The sequence below is a fragment of the Hyperolius riggenbachi genome, chromosome 10 (assembly GCF_040937935.1).
Source record: "Hyperolius riggenbachi isolate aHypRig1 chromosome 10, aHypRig1.pri, whole genome shotgun sequence".
NCBI lineage: Eukaryota > Metazoa > Chordata > Amphibia > Anura > Hyperoliidae > Hyperolius > Hyperolius riggenbachi.
In genome coordinates this window covers 49,787,611-49,797,202 of record NC_090655.1, presented here as the reverse complement: position 1 = coordinate 49,797,202, position 9,592 = coordinate 49,787,611, and positions in this window count along the sequence as shown.

Sequence of the window (9,592 nt, the reverse complement as noted above, 5' to 3'; positions counted from 1 at the left end):
ATCGCAAACGTGTTTGCTACAGAATCACCCTGAAAATGTTGCAGGTATCGAGGTACAGTGCTTATGAGGCGCTGATCGCGATCACTCTGAAATCGTGGAAGTGTCCAGTGATTTTTACCATGCTAATCACTAAAATCACTCGAGTAAAACTCTAGCACTCATCGCTATAGTTTTGCGGTTTTAGATATGAACGGGGCCTAAGGGCTTATTCACACTGTGAGTGTTTTTGATTATTTTTAAGCGCTGTCGATTTTAAAAATCGCTATAAAAGCACTTCTGCAATGTTGCTTTCTATGCGGCTCCTGCACCATTTCCTGAGCATTTGCTATTTCCCTGTACTTTGTATTGAAGCGCAAAGTGCTTGAAAAAAGCGCTTTGAAAAGTCATTTCCCCAGCGCTTTTAAGAATAAATACATTGTATTTATTCTGTTCCAGGTCAAAGAGTACAGTTCCTGAGTGTCATCAGGAAGAAAAAAATAAAAGTGCTTTTGGGCTGGTTCACACTTGGCGATTTCTTTTTACTAATGTATCCCTTTGGATACGTTTGCACAGCGGTGTTTGTGATTTTGATCAATCGCAAACGTGCTGCATGCATCGTTTTAGGGGGCGATTGCTCTGTGATTCTCGTTCTATTGAATGGGAATCACATGCACAAATCGTGCTGAATCTGGAGATTTTGTCCGCAAATTGCGATCGTGGGCAAATGGCACTCCAAGTGCCAAGTGTGCACTTGCCCTTAAAAAGTTCACAAAAGTGATTGCGATTTATAATGCGAACAAGGCCTAAGTGAGGACTGAGTTATCCCTAGTTATGTTATGGACGGAGCTAACATAATGATGTAACAGCGAGGCATAAGAAAGCAGTGTTTACGCCATGATGTGGTCAAACGAGGTTTCGCATCATGGGTGTGCAGAAACTGTGATGCTATTTAATAGTATACTGTAACCCCAAAGCAGCAAACATAGCCAACTATGACCATTAAATAATAAATGCAGCAACAGTTACCCCGGACACCAGAAAATAAACGCAATGGGCTTGATTCACTATGCGGTGCTAACCTACTTAGCACGTCTAAAGTCTTTAGGCACGCTAACCAGGGTGCTAAGTAGGTTAGCACCGGTTTTCTCAATCAGATCGCTCGCTAAGTACCGTGCGCAAAGTTTTGCGCGTGCAAAGTCCTATGCGCGCGCTAAGTCCCATAGGCTTTAATGGGCATTTTGCGCGGCGCGCTCTGCGCTCTGTGCAGTGCGCGCGTAAAGTTTTACACGCATAACGTTTTGGGCGCCTAAAGTTTTGCGTGCGAAAAGCTCGTTTAGACGTGCTAAGGGGGTTTTCACAGGCGTCCTAACAGTTAGCACCGCTTTGTGGAACAAGCCCAATGTGGGCAACATGTCAGCACAAAATAAACGCAATGGGGGCAACATTTCAGCACAAAATAAACGCAATGGGCAACATGTCAGCACAAAAGAAACGCAATGTGGGCAACATGTCAGCACAAAATAAACGCAATGTGGGCAACATGTCAGTACAAAATAAACGCAATGGGCAACATGTCAGCACAAAAGAAACGCAATGTGGGCAACATGTCAGCACAAAATAAACGCAATGTGGGCAACATGTCAGTACAAAATAAACGCAATGTGGGCAACATGTCAGTACAAAATAAACGCAATGTGGGCAACATGTCAGTTCAAAATAAACGCAATAGGGGCAACATGTCAGTACAAAATAAACGCAATGGGGGCAACATGTCAGTACAAAATAAACGCAATGTGGGCAACATGTCAGTACAAAATAAACGCAATGGGGGCAACATGTCAGCACAAAATAAACGCAATGGGGAACAGTTCAGCACAAAATAAACGCATAGTGGGCAGCATGTCAGCACAAAATAAACGCATTGTGGGCAACATTTCACCTGGAAAAAAAAGAATTTACTCACCTGACAGAAGTCTCCGGCCTCTGGCGCACAGCTCCCCGGACCATCTTGCTCCTCCTGCAGTCTCCCGCGCTGGAATGTAATAGCAGGGCTACGGGAAGATGGCGCCCGAAGCCCTGTACTGGAGACACAAATAGTCTCCAGTACAGGGCTTCGGGCGCCATCTTCCCGTAACCCTGCTCTACCTGCCGGAGACTATGCAGGCTGGTGCGGGGCTGCGGGCTATGAACTGGCAGGGTCGTGTATCAGACACTGCGCCCAGTTCATTCAGTACAGTGGCCAGAGTCCGGAGGCCGGGACGTCCCGCAGATAAAAGTAGAGTGACCAGACTGCAACGATCGGTGTAACACAGAGAGGGTCTGATTACCGGTGATCTGCAGTATCACCGAGAATGCAGAATATACCCAGTTATTGGTGATCTGCAGTATCACCGAGAATCAGATATATCTTCTAACCTCTGGACACCAGGAAGCTGAGAGTGTTTGGTGTAACAGTAATACTTTGAGGACTGCACCTCAGAAGTAGGTACAGCAGCAGTAAGGAATACTGCACAGAAGTACGTTCCTTCCGTTAGCCTAGACTCTCCCGGGGGAGGAGCTAGGCTGAGAGTAGGAAGGACAGAGTGTGAGTGACACCAGTGAGGGTGTCACTAACAGGTCTGGGAACTGCCTCTAACAGTAAGGCCAGTTCTCGAGGTTGGGCAAGCCAGGTCGTTAACACACAGACAGATAAGGTACAGATTCAGGAGACAGATACGGAATTCAATGGACAGGCAGAGTTTGACAACGGAGTATCAGAATAGCAAGGTACAGAATCAGGAAGCAGATACAGAGTCCAGGAACGAGCAGAGTTTGGCAACAGGATATCATAACAAATAATACAATACAATATTCCTAAGCTAGGGTGTGAGCTCCGTGATCATCAACACCTTTGGAAACTGATCTAGAACACAGATACTGACAAGGTCTGAGTGCTACCACGTAGTGATCGCAACGCCAGACACCAGAGAAATGAACAGCACCCAGTATATATACTATAGCAGGGGTCCCCAACCTTTTTAAGCCCGGGGCCCACTATCCCAACCAAACTTTTCTCTGAGGCCCCCCGAGGAGGGGGGGGGGGGGGGGCGTGGTTAGTGGCGGTGGCAGTCCCCCCCTCTTTTCCCTGATTTTGAGTGTAGTATATAGGTAACTAGGTATAGTACAGTTACCCCAGTGTAGCAAGTACAGTTAGCCCGGTATAGCAAGTACAGTTAGCCCAGTATAGCAAGTACAATTAGCCCAGTATAGCAAGTACAGTTAGCCCAGTATAGCAAGTATAGTTACCCCAGTATAGCAAGTATAGTTACCCCAGTATAGCAAGTACAGTTAGCCCAGTATAGCAAGTACAGTTAGCCCAGTATAGCAAGTATAGTTACCCCAGTATAGCAAGTACAGTTACCCCAGTATAGCAAGTATAGTTACCCCAGTATAGCAAGTACAGTTAGCCCAGTATAGCAAGTACAGTTAGCCCAGTATACCTAGTACAGTTAGCCCAGAGTAGCAAGTACAGTTAGCCCAGTGTAGCAAGTACAGTTAGCCCAGTGTAGCAAATACAGTTAGCCCAGTGTAGCAAATACAGTTAGCCCAGTGTAGCCAGTAGTTACCCCAGTATAGCTGCCCCAGCGTAGCTAGCAGAGGTGCCCTCACCCCCCCCCCCACCCCCCGCGGCCGCCGCTCCTGTTACCTTATGAGCGGGCGTCCGCTTCCTTCCTTATATTCCTCCAGCCGCGGCTCTCCTCTTCGCAGCATGTTGTATTACAGCAGCGCTTCCTGCGCGGCTGCTGTAAGGAAGGGAAGGAGGCGGGGTAGTGGCTTCCTGTAGCGGCGATACGCATCACCGTTACCATGGGAACCGCTGTCCCGGCTCCCTTGGCTCCTTACAGCAGCCGCGCAGGAAGCGCTGCTGTAATACGACATGCTGCGAAGAGGAGAGTCGCGGCTGGAGGAATATAAGGAAGGAAGCGGCCGCCCGCTCATAAGGTAACAGGAGCGGTGGCCACGGGGGGAGAGGGAGAAGCCGCGGCCCCCCAGAAATCTGCCCAAGGACCCCCAGGGGGCCGCGCCCCCCTGGTTGGGGACCCATGTACTATAGCGCTCTCCAGCGCCACCCCTAAGTGCTGGACCAATGAAAACTGGTAAAAATGTCAGCTGACCAACTTGGTCAGCTGACTCTCCTCTGGCTGTCATATAAGCTCTGCCTCTCAGCGCGCGTGCGCGTCCTTCTGAACCTGTGTGGACTATCAGTCCCAGCCACACCAGACATGTTTTGCAATGTATCTGCTGACTCGGGCGCGGGACCCGCCACGCTGCTCTCCAAGCAAGGGGCAGCCTCCCCGCGTCCAACCACACTGTCATTAACAATGTCATGCGCGCAATCTGCCGCATCCAATGCAGACTCTACCGCTCTGCCCATGCGGCATGCAGCGGTTTCTCCGCGTTGTGCCGCCATGTTGGACGCGGAAACAGCCGCCTCACTCTGAGTACTTGCGGCGGCTTTTCCGCGTTTCCTCACAGTACCCCCCCCCCCCCCTGAGGAGTGGGCTCCGGACAGCTCCTACCAGGCTTCTCAGGATGCAACGCGTGGAACTCCCTTCTTAATTTGTCCGCATGCATGCGACACTCAGGTACCCATGTTCTCTCCTCAATATCATACCCTTTCCAGTGAACCAGATATTGTACTGAGTTCTGTACTATACGTGAGTCCAAAATCTTCTCTACTTCGTACTCAGGTTGGTCATCTACCATCACGGGAGGAGGAGGAGTGGGACCCACAAAGATCTTACGCCACGCATGCTGCCAGGAAGATCAATGGCATAAGTAACATTGTTGATCTTTCTAGTTACTGAAAACGGACCCACAAACCTGGGGCCCAACTTGGCTGAGGGCTGTTTCAGGGTCAAATGCTGTGTGGACACCCAGACTAAGTTTCCTGGTTGGAACTTCCACTCTAATGGCCCATACTCACGAGGGACTTTTGTCGCCTCAACACGCGGCGCGCGCGTGTTGCGGCGACAGGTCGCCCGTGAGTATGGGCCGTCGCACGCGCGCGCGCCCCCGAACTGTCGCCCGTCGCTATGTCGCCATGCGATTGAAACTTTCAATCGCATGGCGACAGTCGCCGCTGCCCCCCCGCCGCAACTGTCGCTAGTCCGCGTGAGTACGCGGACTAGCGACAGCAACCTCCATTGAGGTTCACAAACCTTCCGGTGAGCTTCCGGCGGGGGGAGGAGGAACGTCAGCGACAGCTTCCGCCTTGCCGCTGGTCCCTCTTCCGCATGTGTACGCGGAGGGACCTGGCGAGAAGCTGTCGCCGGCCTGTCGCCCACACGCTCACGTGTGCTGGCGACAGGCGAGTTTTGCAGCCCGTGAGTACGGGCCTTAAGGAACCTTTTGTCAGCCTGACCTTTTTGACTTTGAAACGCCTTCTCCAAATTATTTTTTACGATCCACCAAATGTCTTTAAATGACCTTTGCCAGGCCTCCAGAGCTGGAAACGGAGTGGAGGCGACTGGCAATGGGGAGAATTTAGGCAATCTCCCAGTCACTACCTGAAACTGAGAAAATCCCGAGGAAGAACTTTTCAAATTATTGTGCGCAAATTCTGCGAAGGGCAAGAACTTGACCCAATCATTTTGCGCTTCTGCCACATAACACCTCAAAAACTGTTCTAATGATTAATTGACTCTCTCAGTCTGACCATTGGTCTGTGGGTGGTAGCCTGACGAAAATGACAGTTTCATGCCCATTTGGTGACAAAATGCCCTCCAAAATCTCGAAACAAATTGGACTCCCACATCTGACACTATGTTTTCCGGAATGCCGTGCAATCGGAAAACGTGGATGATGAACAAATCGGCCAACTCTTGGGCCGAGGGGAGTCCTTTCAAGGGCACAAAATGGGCCATTTTACTGAAGCGGTCGACTACCACCCAAATGACCGACATGCCCTCAGACCTGGGAAGCTCACCCACAAAATCCATGGACAAGTGGGTCCACGGCTCACTCGGGGTGGGCAAGGGCTGCAACGTTCCCACAGATGCCAGCCGGGAGGGCTTACTTTTCGCACACACCGCACACTCTCTAACATACTCCTTGCAGTCTGTTGCCAGAGACGGCCACCAAGCACACCTGGCAACAAGATCCTGTGTTCTGAAGGCCCCAGTGTGTCCTGCGTTTTTGTGTGAGTGGAACATCTGCAAAATCTGAAGACGGAATGGTAGTGGTATAAACATAACCCCCTCGGGCTTCCCCTCCGGGACGTCCTGCTGAAAGGGACTTAAAGTCTCTGTCCAGTCTTCCCAAGTCTCAGTTGTTGCTAGCACCAATCTCTGTGGGACAATGGTCTCTGGGACAGGGGCTGTGCTGTCTTCGGCTCAAAGCATCTGGATGTAACGATTGCGGAATCGTCTCCGTGGTCAGCGCACCAGACGTGCGCTGACGCGGCAGATTTCCTCCACAAGCGTATAATTGAGGACACCCAGGCTAGGTGCTATGCACCTGCAGAGGGAAATTCCAGTCTATAGACGCCGTGCCAGTTCATTGCCCGCAGCCCCGCTCCAGCCACCTTACTATCTTCCGGTGTTCCGACACCGGCAGGCGAGCAGGGCTACGGCAAGATGGCTGCCGAAGCCCTGTACTGGAGACTATTTGTGTCTCCAGTACAGGGCTTCGGGCGCCATATTGCCATAGCCCTGCTCTGCCTGTCAGTGCGGGAGACTTCAGGAGGATCGTTCGCGAGAGATGCGCGCCAGAGGAGTCTTATTTTCTGGTGACATGTGTGCCCGCAGTGCGTTTATTTTCTGGTGACATGTGTACCCGCAGTGCGTTTATTTTCTGGTGACATGTCTGCTCGCAGTGCATTTATTTTCTGGTGAAATGTTTGCCCGCAGTGCGTTTATTTTCTGGTGAAATGTTTGCCCGAAGTGCGTTTATTTTGTGCTGACATGTTGCCCGCAGTGCGTTTATTTTGTGCTGACATGTTGCCCGCAGTGCGTTTATTTTGTGCTGCCATGCTGCCCGCAGTGCGTTTATTTTGTGCTGACATGTTTGCCCGCAGTGCGTTTATTTTGTACTGACGTTGCCCACAGTGCGTTTTTGTGCTGACATGTTGCCCACAGTGCGTTTATTTTGTGCTGACATGTTGACCGCATTGCAATTCTGGTGAAATGTTTGCCCGCAGTGCGTTTATTTTCTGGTGACATGTTTGCCCGCAGTGCGTTTATTTTCTGGTGAAATGTTTGCCCGAAGTGCGTTTATTTTCTGGTGACGTGTATGCCCGCAGTGCGTTTATTTTCTGGTGACATGTGTGCCCGCAGTGCGTTTATTTTCTGGTGACATGTTTGCTCGCAGTGCGTTTATTTTCTGGTGAAATGTTTGCCAGAAGTGCGTTTATTTTCTGGTGACATGTTTGCCCGCAGTGCGTTTATTTTCTGGTGAAATGTTTGCCCGCAGTGCGTTTATTTTCTGATGAAAAGTTTGCCCGCAGTGCGTTTATTTTCTGGTGAAATGTTTGCCCGAAGTGCGTTTATTTTCTGGTGACATGTTTGCCCGCAGTGCGTTTATTTTCTGGTGAAATGTTTGCCCCCATTGCGTTTATTTTCTGGTGAAATGTTTGCCTGCAGTGCGTTTATTTTGTGCTGACATGTTGCCCGCAGTACGTTTATTTTGTGCTGACATGTTGCCCGCAGTGCGTTTATTTTGTGCTGACATGTTGCCCGCAGTGCGTTTATTTTGTGCTGACATGTTTGCCCGCAGTGCGCTTATTTTGTGCTGACATGTTTGCCCGCAGTGCGTTTATTTTGTACTGACGTTGCCCACAGTGCGTTTTTGTGCTGACATGTTGCCCACAGTGCGTTTATTTTGTGCTGACATGTTGACCGCATTGCATTTATTTTGTGCTGACATGTTGCCCACAGTGCGTTTATTTTGTGCTGACATGTTGACCGCATTGCATTTATTTTGTACTGACACGTTGCCCACAGTGCATTTATTTTTTGGTGACATGTTTGCCCGCAGTGCATTTTATTTCTGGTGACATGTTTGCCTGCAGTGCGTTTATTTTCTGGTGACGTTTGCCCGCAGTGCGTTTATTTTCTGATGAAATGTTTGCCCGCAGTGTGTTTATTTTCTGATGAAATGTTTGCCCGCAGTGCGTTTATTTCCTGGTAAAATGTTTGCCCCCATTGCGTTTATTTTCTGGTGAAATGTTTGCCCGCAGTGCGTTTATTTTGGGCTGACATGTTTGCCCGCAGTGCGTTTATTTTGTGCTGACATGTTTGCCCGCAGTGCGTTTATTTTGTACTGACGTTGCCCACAGTGCGTTTACTTTGTGCTGACATGTTGCCCACAGTGCGTTTATTTTGTGCTGACATGTTGACCGCATTGCGTTTATTTTGTACTGACACGTTGCCCACATTGCATTTATTTTGTACTGACGTTGCCCAGTGCGTTTATTTTGTGCTGACATGTTTGCCCGCAGTGCGTTTATTTTGTGCCCGCAATGCGTTTATTTTGTGCTAACATGTTGCCCATTGCGTTTATTTTGTGCTGACATGTTGCCCACAATGCGTTTATTTTGTGCTGACATGTTTGCCCGCATTGCGTTTATTTTGTGCTGACATGTTGCCCATTGCGTTTATTTTATGCTGAAATTTGGCCCACATTGCGTTTATTTTCTGGTGTCTGGGGTAACTGTTGCTGCATTTATTATTTAATGATCATAGTTGGCTATGCTTGCTGCTTTGGGGTTACAGTATACAATTAAATCCTCGTCTGACCACATCATGGCGTAAACACTGCTTTTTTATGCCTCACTGTTACATCATTATGTTAGCTCCGCCCATACAATGTCATGGCCACACCCATTTTTTGCCCCCCTCCCCGTCCCAGGCTGAACCAACAAAAATCTGGTCACTACTAAAAGCGGGACGTTTCCCGGGACCTCATGCAGACTGGGACAGCGGACCCCGAAGGCGGGACGCATGGTCACTCTACTTAAAGAGAACCTGTACTGAGTAAAATTATTTAAAATAAACACATGAGGTAACTTCAAATGAACATTACATAGTTACCTTGACATCAGTTCCTCTCAGAAGCTCACAATTTTCTTCTTACAGTGATCCCTTCCAGTTCTGACAACATTTTGTCAGAACTGAAATATATCAGTTGCTGTCAGTTATATATCAGTTGCTGTCAGTTACAGCTGAGAGGAGAACTGATGTGTCCATGTTTCCCTATGGCTCAAGTGGGCCATGTTACAGTTTAACAGTGTGCTGACCAGGAAGCTGTTATGGGGTAATAGCCATTTTCAAAATGGAGGACGGAGAATTCCATTGATCACAGTGGACAAACAGGACGCAGGAGAGGAAAAATAGATTGAGGAGTAGACTGCACAGGAGGTAAGTATGACTTGTGTATGTTTATTTTGACTTTTAATTTTCAGTTCAGGTTTTCTTTAAGGGCCCATTCCCACTTGCTACACGCAAAACGCTAGTGCATTTGCTAGCGTTTTGCTGATTTTTTTTTTTGCGTTGAACATGAAAAAAAATCACCATTCACACTTGTCGATTTTTTAGCAATCGTGTTTAGCGCTTCTATAGCACTGAAACGCGAT